Raw genomic sequence first — 14664 nt, 5'->3', positions numbered from 1 at the left:
CGGCCGTAATTTTTCCCGAGGGCATGCAGCTTTACTGTATGATTAAATGATGATGGCGTCCTCTTGGGTAAAATATTCCGGAGGTAAAATAGTCCCCCATTCGGATCTCCGGGCGGGGACTACTCAAGAGGATGTCGTTATCAGGAGAAAGAAAACTGGCGTTCTACGGATCGGAGCGTGGAATGTCAGATCCTTTAATCGGGCAGGTGGTTAGAAAATTTAAAAAGGGAAATGGATAGGTTAAAGTTAGATATAGTGGGAATTAGTGAAGTTCGGTGGCAGGAGGAACAAGACTTCTGGTCAGGTGACTACAGGGTTATAAACACAAAGTCAAATAGGGGTAATGCAGGAGTAGGTTTAATAATGAATAGGAAAATAGGAGTGCGGGTAAGCTACTACAAACAGCATAGTGAACTCATTATTGTGGCCAAGATAGATACGAAGCCCACACCTACTACAGTAGTACAAGACTGTGGTTGTTGTGAGCGGACGCAAGGAGAATTGGCCACTCTTCGGGGGCAGGTGGAGGCTTTGTCTGTTAGGCTCATCGAGCTCGAGGCGCAGGCGTCGGCTCGTAGTGGCGTTGGGGCAACTATGGTGAGACCTATGCCTACTTCGGTGGCCTTGGAATCACATGGAACCCCTGATGTCGCTGCGTCTTCCGGCAGTGAGCATCTTACCGGTCAGCCATCACTCCAGGGTGAATGGCGGATAGTGGTGGGCTCGCGCGTGCCTGGCCGAAAGGCGAAGGTGGGATCTGGCCGCGTGGCAGCTGCCTTACACCTTTCCAACAGGTACGGGGTGCTTCCTAGTGGTGATGACATCGTTTCCGAGCCACCACAGGATGCCTCGCCTGTTGGGCCAGTGGCCGATTCTCCGGCAAGGTCCCGACAGTCACAGAGGGCGGGCCTATTAGTTATAGGGAGCTCCAACGTTAGGCGGGTTATGGAGCCCCTCAGGAAAATAGCGGGTAGGTCGGGGAAGAATGCCAGTGTGCACTCGGTGTGCTTGCCGGGGGGTCTCGTCCGTAATGTGGAGGAGGCCCTTCCGGCAGCTATTGAACGCACTGGGTGTGACCGGCTGCAGATAGTAGCACATGTCGGAACGAATGACGCCTGCCGCTTGGGTTCTGAGGCCATCCTTGGTTCCTTCCGGCGGCTGGCTGATTTGGTGAAGACAACCAGCATCGCACGCGGAGTGCAAGCTGAGCTTAATATCTGCAGCATAGTGCCCAGAGTCGATCGCGGTCCTCTGGTTTGGAGCCGTGTGGAGGGTCTAAACCAGAGGCTCAGACGACTCTGCGACTATAATGGTTGCAAATTCATCGACCTCCGTTATTGGGTGGAGAACTGTAGGGCCCCCCTAGACAGGTCAGGCGTGCACTACACACCGGAAGCAGCTACTAGGGTAGCAGAGTACGTGTGGCGTGCACACGGGGGTTTTTTAGGTTAGAGGGACCCCCCCTTGGGCGAAACGATAAAATACCTGACGACTTACCAGAGAGGACATTATCATCGTTGATAAAGAACGTCCGTCCTCAGAGACCAAAAACAGGAAAAGTTAACGTAATATTGGTAAACTGCAGGAGTATCCAGGGCAAGGTTCCTGAATTAGTATCTCTTATTGAAGGAAATAGTGCGCATATAGTATTAGGAACGGAAAGTTGGTTAAAACCGGAAGTGAACAGTAACGAAATCCTGGACACAGAATGGAATATATACCGCAAGGATAGGATAAACGCCAATGGTGGAGGAGTATTTATAGCAGTAAAGAATTCAATAATATCCAGTGAAGTTATTAGCGAATGCGAATGTGAAATAATCTGGGTTAAGCTAAGTATCAAAGGTGGGTCAGATATGATAGTCGGATGCTTCTATAGACCACCTGCATCAGCAACCGTAGTAGTTGAGCGCCTCAGAGAGAACCTGCAGAACGTCGTGAAGAAGTTTCGTGATCATACTATTGTAATAGGGGGAGACTTCAATCTACCAGGTATAGAATGGGATAGTCACACAATCAGAACTGGAGCCAGGGACAGAGACTCTTGTGACATTATCCTGACTGCCTTGTCCGAGAATTACTTCGAGCAGATAGTTAGAGAACCAACTCGTGAAGCTAACGTTTTAGACCTCATAGCAACAAATAGACCGGAACTTTTCGACTCCGTGAATGTAGAAGAGGGTATCAGTGATCATAAGTCAGTGGTTGCATCAATGACTACAAGTGTAATAAGAAATGCCAAGAAAGGAAGGAAAATATATTTGCTTAACAAGAGTGATAGGGCACAAATCGCAGAATATCTGAGTGACCACCATCAAACGTTCATTTCTGAGGAAGAGGATGTGGAACAAAAATGGAAAAATTTCAGAAACATCGTCCAGTACGCCTTAGATAAGTTCGTACCGACTAAGGTCCAAAGCGAGGGGAAAGATCCACCGTGGTATAACAATCATGTACGAAAGGTACTACGGAAACAAAGAAAGCTTCATCATAGGTTTAAGAGTAGTCGAATCATAGCTGATAAGGAAAAGCTGAACGAAGCGAAAAAGAGCGTAAAGAGAGCAATGAGAGAAGCATTCAACGAATTCGAACATAAAACATTGGCAAACAATCTAAACAAGAACCCTAAAAAGTTTTGGTCATATGTAAAATCGGTAAGCGGATCTAAATCCCCTATTCAGTCACTCGTTGACCACGATGGCACCGAAACAGAGGACGACCGAAGAAAGGCAGAAATACTGAATTCAGTGTTCCGAAACTGTTTCACTGCGGAAAATCGTAACACGGTCCCTGACTTCAGCCGTCGCACGGACGCCAAAATGGAAAATATTGAAATAAACGATATCGGAATTGAAAAACAACTGCTATCACTTAGTAGCGGAAAAGCATCCGGACCAGACGAGATACCCTTAAGATTCTACAGTGATTATGCTAAAGAACTTGCCCCCTTTCTATCAGCAATTTATCGTAGATCGTTGGAAGAACGTAAAGTACCTAGCGACTGGAAGAAAGCGCAGGTCGTTCCCATTTTCAAGAAGGGTCATAAATCAGATGCGAATAATTATAGGCCTATTTCGCTTACGTCAGTCTGTTGTAGAATAATGGAACATGTTTTGTGTTCTCGTATTATGACGTTCTTAGATAATACAAATCTCCTTCATCATAACCAACATGGATTCCGCAAACAGAGATCATGTGAAACTCAGCTCGCCCTATTTGCCCAAGAAATTCACAGTGCCGTAGACACTGGCGAGCAGATTGATGCCGTATTCCTGGACTTCAGGAAGGCATTTGATACGGTTCCGCACTTACGTTTAGTGAAAAAAATACGAGCTTACGGAATATCGGACCAGGTTTGTGATTGGATTCAGGATTTCCTAGAAGAAAGAACACAACACGTCATTCTTAACGGTTCAAAATCTGCAGATGTAGAGGTAATTTCGGGAGTACCGCAGGGAAGCGTGATAGGACCTTTATTGTTTACAATATACATAAATGACTTAGTTGACAACATCGGTAGCTCCGTGAGGCTATTTGCAGATGACACGGTTGTCTACAAGAAAGTAGCAACATCAGAAGACTCGTACGTACTCCAGGAGGACCTGCAGAGGATTAATGCATGGTGCGACAGCTGGCAGCTTTCCCTAAACGTAGATAAATGTAATATAATGCGCATACATAGGGGCAGAAATCCATTCCAGTACGATTATGCCATAGGTGGTAAATCATTGGAAGCGGTAACGACCGTAAAATACTTAGGAGTTACTATCCGGAGCGATCTGAAGTGGAATGATCACATAAAACAAATAGTGGGAAAAGCAGGCGCCAGGTTGAGATTCATAGGAAGAATTCTAAGAAAATGTGACTCATCGACGAAAGAAGTAGCTTACAAAACGCTTGTTCGTCCGATTCTTGAGTATTGCTCATCAGTATGGGACCCTTACCAGGTTGGATTAATAGAAGAGATAGACATGATCCAGCGAAAAGCAGCGCGATTCGTCATGGGGACATTTAGTCAGCGCGAGAGCGTTACGGAGATGCTGAACAAGCTCCAGTGGCGGACACTTCAAGAAAGGCGTTACGCAATACGGCGAGGTTTATTGTCGAAATTACGAGAGAGCACATTCCGGGAAGAGATGGGCAACATATTACTACCGCCCACATATATCTCGCGTAATGATCACAACGAAAAGATCCGAGAAATTAGAGCAAATACGGAGACTTACAAGCAGTCGTTCTTCCCACGCACAATTCGTGAATGGAACAGGGAAGGGGGGATCAGATAGTGGTACAATAAGTACCCTCCGCCACACACCGTAAGGTGGCTCGCGGAGTATAGATGTAGATGTAGATATGCCAACTAGCTCTGCAGATGACGAAGAAATTGAAGAAATGTATGATGAAATAAAAGAAAGTATTCAGATAGCGAAGGGAGACGAAAATTTAATAGTCATGGGTGATTGGATTTCGAGTGTAGGAAAAGGGAGAGAAGGAAACGTAGTAGGTGAATATGGATTGGGGCTACGAAATGAAAGAGGGAGCCGCCTGGTAGAATTTTGCACAGAGCACAACTTAATCTTAGCTAACACTTGGTTTAAGAATCATGATAGAAGGTTGTATACATGGAAGAACCCTGGAGATACTAAAAGGTATCAGATAGATTATATAATGGTAAGACAGAGATTTAGGAACCAGGTTTTAAATTGTAAGACATTTCCAGGGGCAGATGTGGACTCTGACCACAATCTATTGGTTATGACCTGTAGATTAAAACTGAAGAAACTGCAAAAAGGTGGCAATTTAAGGAGATGGAACCTGGATAAATTGAAAGAACCAGAGGTTGTACAGAGTTTCAGGGAGAGCATAAGGGAACAATTGACAGGAATGGGGGAAAGAAATAAAGTAGAAGAAGAATGGGTAGCTTTGAGGGATGAAGTAGTGAAGGCAGCAGAGGATCAAGTAGGTAAAAAGACGAGGGCTAGTAGAAATCCTTGGGTAACAGAAGAAATATTGAATTTAATTGATGAAAGGAGAAAATATAAAAATGCAGTAAGTGAAGCAGGCAAAAAGGAATACAAACGTCTCAAAAATGAGATCGACAGGAAGTGCAAAATGGCTAAGCAGAGATGGCTAGAGGACAAATGTAAGGATGTAGAGGCTTATCTCACTAGGGGTAAGATAGATACTGCCTACAGGAAAATTAAAGAGACCTTTGGAGAGAAGAGAACCACTTGTATGAACATCAAGAGCTCAGATGGAAACCCAGTTCTAAGCAAAGAAGGGAAAGCAGAAAGGTGGAAGGAGTATATAGAGGGTCTATACAAGGGCGATGAACTTGAGGACAATATTATGGAAATGGAAGAGGATGTAGATGAAGACGAAATGGGAGATACGATACTGCGTGAAGAGTTTGACAGAGCACTGAAAGACCTGAGTCGAAACAAGGCCCCCGGAGTAGACAACATTCCATTGGAACTACTGACGGCCTTGGGAGAGCCAGTCCTAACAAAACTCTACCATCTGGTGAGCAAGATGTATAAAACAGGCGAAATACCCTCAGACTTCAAGAAGAGTATAATAATTCCAATCCCAAAGAACGCAGGTGTGGACAGATGTGAAAATTACCGAACAATCAGTTTAATAAGCCACAGCTGCAAAATACTAACACGAATTCTTTACAGACGAATGGAAAAACTAGTAGAAGCCGATCTCGGGGAAGATCAGTTTGGATTCCGTAGAAATACTGGAACACGTGAGGCAATACTGACCTTACGACTTATCTTAGAAGAAAGATTAAGGAAAGGCAAACCTACGTTTCTAGCATTTGTAGACTTAGAGAAAGCTTTTGACAATGTTGACTGGAATACTCTCTTTCAAATTCTAAAGGTGGCAGGGGTAAAATACAGGGAGCGAAAGGCTATTTATAATTTGTACAGAAACCAGATGGCAGTTATAAGAGTCGAGGGACATGAAAGGGAAGCAGTGGTTAAGAAGGGAGTAAGACAGGGTTGTAGCCTATCCCCGATGTTATTCAATCTGTATATTGAGCAAGCAGTAAAGGAAACAAAAGAAAAATTCGGAGTAGGTATTAAAATCCATGGAGAAGAAATAAAAACGTTGAGGTTCGCCGATGACATTGTAATTCTGTCAGAGACAGCAAAGGACTTGGAAGAGCAGTTGAATGGAATGGATGGTGTCTTGAAGGGAGGATATAAGATGAACATCAACAAAAGCAAAACGAGGATAATGGAATGTAGTCGAATTAAGTCGGGTGATGTTGAGGGTATTAGATTAGGAAATGAGACACTTAAAGTAGTAAAGGAGTTTTGCTATTTGGGGAGCAAAATAACTGATGATGGTCGAAGTAGAGAGGATATAAAATGTAGACTGGCAATGGCAAGCAAAGTGTTTCTGAAGAAGAGAAGTTTGTTAACATCGAGTTTTGATTTAAGTGTGAGGAAGTCGTTTCTGAAAGTATTTGTATGGAGTGTAGCCATGTACGGAAGTGAAACATGGATGATAAATAGTTTAGACAAGAAGAGAATAGAAGCTTTCGAAATGTGGTGCTACAGAAGAATGCTGAATATTAGATGGGTAGATCACGTAACTAATGAGGAAGTATTGAATAGGATTGGGGAGAAGAGAAGTTTGTGGCACAACTTGACCAGAAGAAGGGATCGGTTGGTAGGACATGTTCTGAGGCATCAAGGGATCACCAATTTAGTATTGGAGGGCAGCGTGGAGGGTAAAAATCGTAGGGGGAGACCAAGAGATGAATACACTAAGCAGATTCAGAAGGATGTAGGTTGCAGTAGGTACTGGGAGATGAAGAAGCTTGCACAGGATAGAGTAGCATGGAGAGCTGCATCAAACCAGTCTCAGGACTGAAGACCATAACAACAACAACAATGACCAAGTTAGCAATGGTTCAAATGGCTCTGAGCACTATGGGACGTAACATCTTAGGTCATCAGTCCCCTAGAACTTAGAACTACTTAAACCTAACTAACCTAAGGACATCACACACATCCATGCCCGAGGCAGGATTCGAACCTGCGACCGTAGCGGTCGCGCGGTTCCAGACTGAAGTGCCTAGAACCGCTCGGCCACTTCGGCCAGCAAGTTAGTAATAAAAGAAACAATTCTTTCTCATCTGAGCTTTGTTTTTCATCTAGATCTACGTCTACATCTACGTCGATACTCCGCAAGCCACTGTACGGTGTGTGGCAAAGGTACCCTGTATTTCCTTTCCTGCTTCACTCACAAATAGAGCGAAGGAGAAACTGCTATCTATATGCCTCCATGTGAGCTCTAATTTCTCTTATATTATCTTCGTGGTCCTTAAGCGCAATGTACACTCCTGGAAATTGAAATGAGAACACCGTGAATTCATTGTCCCAGGAAGGGGAAACTTTATTGACACATTCCTGGGGTCAGATACATCACATGATCACACTGACAGAACCACAGGCACATAGACACAGGCAACAGAGCATGCGCAATGTCGGCACTAGTACAGTGTATATCCACCTTTCGCAGCAATGCAGGCTGCTATTCTCCCATGGAGACGATCGTAGAGATGCTGGATGTAGTCCTGTGGAACGGCTTGCCATGCCATTTCCACCTGGCGCCTCAGTTGGACCAACGTTCGTGCTGGACGTGCAGACCGCGTGAGACGACGCTTCATCCAGTCCCAAACATGCTCAATGGGGGACAGATCCGGAGATCTTGCTGGCCAGGGTAGTTGACTTACACCTTCTAGAGCACGTTGGGTGGCACGGGATACATGCGGACGTGCATTGTCCTGTTGGAACAGCAAGTTCCCTTGCCGGTCTAGGAATGGTAGAACGATGGGTTCGATGACGGTTTGGATGTACCGTGCACTATTCAGTGTCCCCTCGACGATCACCAGTGGTGTACGGCCAGTGTAGGAGATCGCTCCCCACACCATGATGCCGGGTGTTGGCCCTGTGTGCCTCGGTCGTATGCAGTCCTGATTGTGGCGCTCACCTGCACGGCGCCAAACACGCATACGACCATCATTGGCACCAAGGCAGAAGCGACTCTCATCGCTGAAGACGACACGTCTCCATTCGTCCCTCCATTCACGCCTGTCGCGACACCACTGGAGGCGGGCTGCACGATGTTGGGGCGTGAGCGGAAGACGGCCTAACGGTGTGCGGGACCGTAGCACAGCTTCATGGAGACGGTTGCGAATGGTCCTCGCCGATACCCCAGGAGCAACAGTGTCCCTAATTTGCTGGGAAGTGGCGGTGCGGTCCCCCACGGCACTGCGTAGGATCCTACGGTCTTGGCGTGCATCCGTGCGTCGCTGCGGTCCGGTCCCAGGTCGACGGGCACGTGCACCTTCCGCCGACCACTGGCGACAACATCGATGTACTGTGGAGACCTCACGCCCCACGTGTTGAGCAATTCGGCGGTACGTCCACCCGGCCTCCCGCATGCCCACTATACGCCCTCGCTCAAAGTCCGTCAACTGCACATACGGTTCACGTCCACGCTGTCGCGGCATGCTACCAGTGTTAAAGACTGCGATGGAGCTCCGTATGCCACGGCAAACTGGCTGACAATGACGGCGGCGGTGCACAAATGCTGCGCAGCTAGCGCCATTCGACGGCCAACACCGCGGTTCCTGGTGTGTCCGCTGTGCCGTGCGTGTGATCATTGCTTGTACAGCCCTCTCGCAGTGTCCGGAGCAAGTATGGTGGGTCTGACACACCGGTGTCAATGTGTTCTTTTTTCCATTTCCAGGAGTGTATGTTGGCGGCAGTAGAATCGTTCGGCAGTCAGCTTCAAATGCCGGTTCTCAAGTGTTTCTCTAAACCCGGCGGGGTCAGGGATTTTCTCTGCCTCGTGATGACTGGGTGTTGTGTGATGTCCTTAGGTTAGTTAGATTTAAGTAGTTCTGAGGTCTAGGGGACTGATGACCATAGATATTAAGTCCCATAGTGCTCAGAGCCATTTGAACCATTTGTTTCTCGAAAAGAACGTCGCCATCCTTCCAGGGATTCCCATTTGATTTTCCGAAGTAACCCCGTAACACTTAGGTGTTGTTCGAACCTACCGGTAACAAATCTAGCAGCCCGCCTCTGAATTGCTTCGATGTCTTCCTTCAATCCGACCTCGTAAGGATCCCAGACCGCAGCAGCGTCCTATATGCTGTCTCCTTTACAGGTGACTCATCCATCCCTAATACTCTCCCAATAAACTGAAGTCGACCATTCGCCACATGCTCGTTCCATTTCATACCGCTTCCTAACGTTACACCCATATATTTAAACGACTTGACTGTTTCAAACAAGGCATTAGTAATACTGTATCCGAGCATTACAGGTTTTCTCTTCCTACTCATCAGCATTAACTTATATTTTTGAAGATTTAAGGGTAGATGCCATTCATTACACCAACTGGGAATTTTGTCTAAGTCGCCTTGTATCTTCCTACAGTCACTCAACTTCGATACCTTACCGAATACGACAGCATCATCAGCAAACAACCGCAGGTTGGTGCCCACCCTAACCGCCAAATCATTTATGTACGTACAGAATAATAGCTGTCCTATCACACTTCCATGGGCCACTTCTGACAATACCCTTGTCTCTGATGAACATTCACCGTCAAGGACAACATACTGGGTGCTATTACGTAAGAATTCTTCGAATCATTAACATGTTTGTCAACTTAATCACAGTTACTGGTATAATGAATGTCTGCAAAGCATCATTTTTCCAGATACACCAAAATATGTATTTTGTCAAATCACTTTGCAAAAACGCATCTAAAATCAGCCAAAAACTTTCCATTTAATTTATTTTTTGTCAGAGTTTTCTAAAATTATTGCAGCTATGTACAGCTGAACACAGAAAAACAGTCTCCGTGACGGAAAGTTGATATGATGGTTGTTTGCGTAATTGTACAAGTAAAAACCAAGCATCTCAAAAGAAAGCATAATTTAAAAACTTCAATTTTTTTACAAAAACATGGATCACACATACTGCAGAAACAGCAACAGATATCGAGACCACATCTTACAATATGCATTTAAAATATCGTTTGTTTTCAAAGTAAAATAAAATCAACACAAAAACTTATTTACAGAAGTGTAGGCTATGAATATAGACTAAACACTACGTCATCCCTCCCTCTCAGTACGTAGGTCAATTACTTGTACGTTTCAGGTTATCTTACAGCTTGAGCGAATTGGGAACTTTCTTTGGTGAGACTCTTGGAGTTGTGGGAAACTCTTTCACAGGTGAAATACTTTGTAGGTTTTCCTGTAGGTTACAGGTGTTTGCGTTCACCAGGATTTAGGCAGGTTTTACTCTGCCAAGTGAGATGTTAGCTGCCATACCCTTAATTTAGAGCGAAATATGTTGTTTTTCGCTCCAGGACTTCATAGGGGCCTTCGTAGGGAGGCACTAGTTCGGCTTTAACGTTGTCATTGCACATAAATACATGAGTCGTATTATGCAGATCTTTACTAACAAATGGCGTGTCCTTTACCATGTGAGCCCATTCTGAAGAGCGTAGTTTATCCATATGTTGACGTAACTGGGAAGTTACCTTACAATGATACAACCAGGCAATTTTGGAATTGTGCCACATAGCGTGACAGCAGCTGTTGACTTACGTTCTTCTCTCACTCAACAATGCAGGAGAATTGTGTAAAGGATGCCACTCTATTTATTTTTACCGTGAGCTCTAATGGCTGCCTTTACTGTTCGTTGGTATCCCTCTATTTTTCCATTTGATCGTGAACGATACGTCACGGTTTGTGTTAATTTAGAACCACAAATCTGACCTAATGCACGGAACAGATATGATTGGAACCGTACTCCTCGGTCAGTGACTATTTGGTTAGATGCTCCAAATCTAGTGAACCCGGAGTTATAAATAAAACGCCCGTGCTGCTGTTTTTGCTTGAACGTCGCGTAGTGGAATGACTGCCGTCCATTTACTAAACCGATCGATGCATTTTAAACAGTAAGTGAATTTATCTAAGGGAGGCATAGAGCCGATCAGATCAATGAGTACCGCCTTAAATCATCCATCTGCGCTCTGAAAATGGCCAACAGCAGATCAATTCCGTCAAACAACTATTTTCTTTTGACATGTTGTGTATCATTTCGCCCAGTTTTGGGTATCTTACCTGATGTTTGACCAAATGAATCTACATGTGAGTAACTTCACAGAAAACGTAATACCAAGGTGTGTCATACTGTGATAATTCTCAAAAACTGAATATCTAAATTGATGAGGACTATAATGAGGTATGTTACTTGTTGATACATCGCACCATAATCATCTTCCGCCAGGGTTTTCTTGGTGTTCAAAATTCAATGGGGTTTGAGGACGAGATCGAAGTTTCTAGAGTTCTTCATCACTCACTGGAGCATCTGCTGTCTTCTCGTAATCAATTGGCACTACTCGATCCAGTCTGAACTGGTTGTCAGCCACAATATTTTTCCTACCAGAAATGTGTTCTCTGTCGTAAACTGTAATATTAACTGTAGGTGATGCAGCTGCATAGGGGTTGCCTTATCGTTTCGTTGTTTAAGAACATATGTCAAAGCACCGTAGTCATTATACATTGCAAATATAAGTCCTTCAAGGAGCCATTTAAAATAACTTATTGCCATGTACGTGCTGTGAAGTTCCCTACCGTATGTTCAATATTTCTTCTATGATGGCGAGAACTTTTTGAAGTAGAAATCAATTGGTTTCCACTAGTCCTCCTCCTCTGTGTTACAGCACTGCCCCGAATGGAAAATCGGAAGTGTGTACATATAATGCAAGTTCATTATTTACATTCGGGAATGTTAAAAGTGCTGCGTTTTAAAGGCCCATATTACACTTCTAGAAATTCCTTATTGCATTTTCTGGCCACTAAGTTCTTCCTTTGTCGTTTTTCTTGATGATGATGATGATGATGATGTTTGGTTTGTGGGGCGCTCAACTGCGTGGTTATCAGCGCCCGTACAATTACCCAATCTTTGCTCAGTCCAATTTCGCCACTGTCCTGGATGATGATGAAATGATGAGGACAACACAAACACCCAGTCATCTCGAGGCAGGTGAAAATCCCTGACCCCGCCGGGAATCGAACCCGGGACCCCGTGTTTTTCTTGTGTTCGTCGAATAATCATTTAGGTTAGCTTGATGTTCTGTAGAATGTTCCAAGTGCCTCCGGTAAATATTCAAAATGCCAAGCAAACGACGAAATTCTTGCAGAGTTCTTCGACGTTTGAAATTAGTTAACACTTGTACTCGTTTTGGGTCTCGTTTGGCAACTTCTAGAGTAATCACATGTCCTAAAAAGTAAATTTCTGGAACTCTAAACACAGATTTTTCCAACATCAATCCTTATTCCATAATTTTTCAATCGTTCAAATAGGATAGCTAAATGTTGAATGTGTTCTTCTGGGGAGCAAGAAGCTATCACTATTTCATCTAGATACACGAAACAGAAACCTGAATCTCTCAAAACTTCATTAATAAATCTCTAAAGGGTACTGGAGGCATTCCTGAGGCTAAACGGCGCGAAGTTGATTTCATAATGTCCAAGGGGTGTTATCACAGCACTCTTTTCCTTATAAATCTCAGCTAGTTGGATTTGGTAATATGTTTCCAGGAGAATGACTTCAGAGAATAATTTCTTGCTCACAAGTATGGTATTCAAATCATTCATACGAGGAACTGTATAGCCGTCACGAGGGGTCCGGTCATTAGGACATCGATAGTCTCCATAAATGCGCCATTGATCATCCGGCTTTTCTACCAAGTGCAGAGGACTAGCCCACGGGGATTCAGAGAGGCGAATTACATAATTATTCATTCGGAACTGGAAGTCTTGTTTAGCCAAATGTAGTTTACGTGGAATTCTTCTGCGGTCTTTTGACTACACTGGAGGGCCACAGCTGGTTGCATTATAATGTTTAACATCATACTTAATTTCTCCCTGCATAAGGGTTGATTCTGTCAGTTCAGGAAATTTTTTAAATTATTCAGAGTGTTTAAAGTTAGCGTGAAGTGAGCTAACGGAATTAGATAAATCAGCTAAACACTGGGGTGCAGCCACATGTAACTGAGTATTCCTGTCAGCTAATATTTTTCTTCTCAGGTCTGTTAACAAGCCAAACTAATGAAAATCTGCACCGATTACATCTCTAACAAAGTATCGATGTTGCCTGGCTGGCAGAACATTCAGCCGCTACTGTGTCTGCCAGATGGGGTTTCCCTCACTTTTCCATTGGCAAGGTTGGACACAGTTCTCACGTCTATAATTTGAGCCATTACGGAAATGAAAATAGCAGTACTTTTCTGAACTATTGTACCTCGTCTTGCTGCAGCCTCCACTATGAGAACGCTGTCCCGATTGATACTGTCACTCCCTAGTTCTGGATTTTAGGATTTCTTTTTCAGGCTCTTCGATCCTTACCAAAAGATCTTTCACTGATGTAGAAGAATCACATGTCACAGGGGACACTTCCGTTGAAGTTGATTGAAGTATATGAGTGCTTCACATTTCCATGATCCAGTCAGCCATTTGCGGTAGTTTGTTCACATTTTCTACGGAAATTATTAAAATATTGCGGACGCTTCCAGAAATTTTGTCTAACCTGAGGGTCTTTCAAATTTTACCTGAAGCGGTCATTCCTCCATTACCTTTTATTTTCCGAAGCAGTTGACTGGGGTTCATATCATCAATTTCTAATTCGCTAACTATTTTCTTAATTTGTCGGTCTTCACTTTCCTTAGAAGTCATTATCAGTCTTTCCTTAGCTAACGAATGACTGTTGCTTTCGTCACCGTTCACGAGATCGTATATACTTTTGACAAATCACGGCTCCAACGGTGGTAATAAGTAACTGAACCTGTTTGCTTCAGTCTGTATTCCCGCGATTGTGAATTGTGCTTATGCGTGCCAAAACCATTTATCAGGCTTTCCGCTTATGAACGGAGAAAGCTCCACACTAACTTTGTACACTTCTATTTTAGTGTCACTGTTTGGGATATTACTGTTCACTTCCTCTTCCATCATGTTTGTTTCTTGTTTGCACCACCTCGTAGACACCCGTTGCTGGTTCTGTTGTACAAAAATGGTTCAAATGGGTCTGAGCACTGCTGTGGTCATCAGTCCCTTAGAACTTACGACTACTTAAACCTAACTAATCTAAGGACATAACACACATCCATGCCCGAGGCAGGATTCGAACCTGCGTCCGTAGCGGTCGTGTGGTTCCAGACTGTAGCGCCTACAACCGCTCGGCCACTCCGGCCGGCATCTGTTGTACAATTAAACGCGAAACACTGTATTTTAAATTCAAACTATTATTTTAAAACTTCTATTTTTACAAACAAACATAATACACACTACAAACAGAACAATTGATATCTAATCCTCCTCTTACATTGTGTATTTCAAACTTCAAAAATAAAGTTGAATCAAAGAAGGACTATTTACAGAATTGAAGGTCAAGGACATAAACATAACTCTACTGGCCTATCAATTAAATAGACTTTTGTCATCTTAACAGACCATATAATCTATACCTAACACATTATTTTCACAGGTAATATTTTGTAAGTTGATCAAGGTTTTGACTGGGTGAAACTTCATAGTCATGAAAAAATTATGACAAT

Source organism: Schistocerca cancellata, chromosome 4 (genome assembly GCF_023864275.1).
Source record: "Schistocerca cancellata isolate TAMUIC-IGC-003103 chromosome 4, iqSchCanc2.1, whole genome shotgun sequence".
NCBI classification, from domain to species: Eukaryota; Metazoa; Arthropoda; class Insecta; order Orthoptera; family Acrididae; genus Schistocerca; species Schistocerca cancellata.
Note: the sequence above shows the minus strand (reverse complement) of the source record.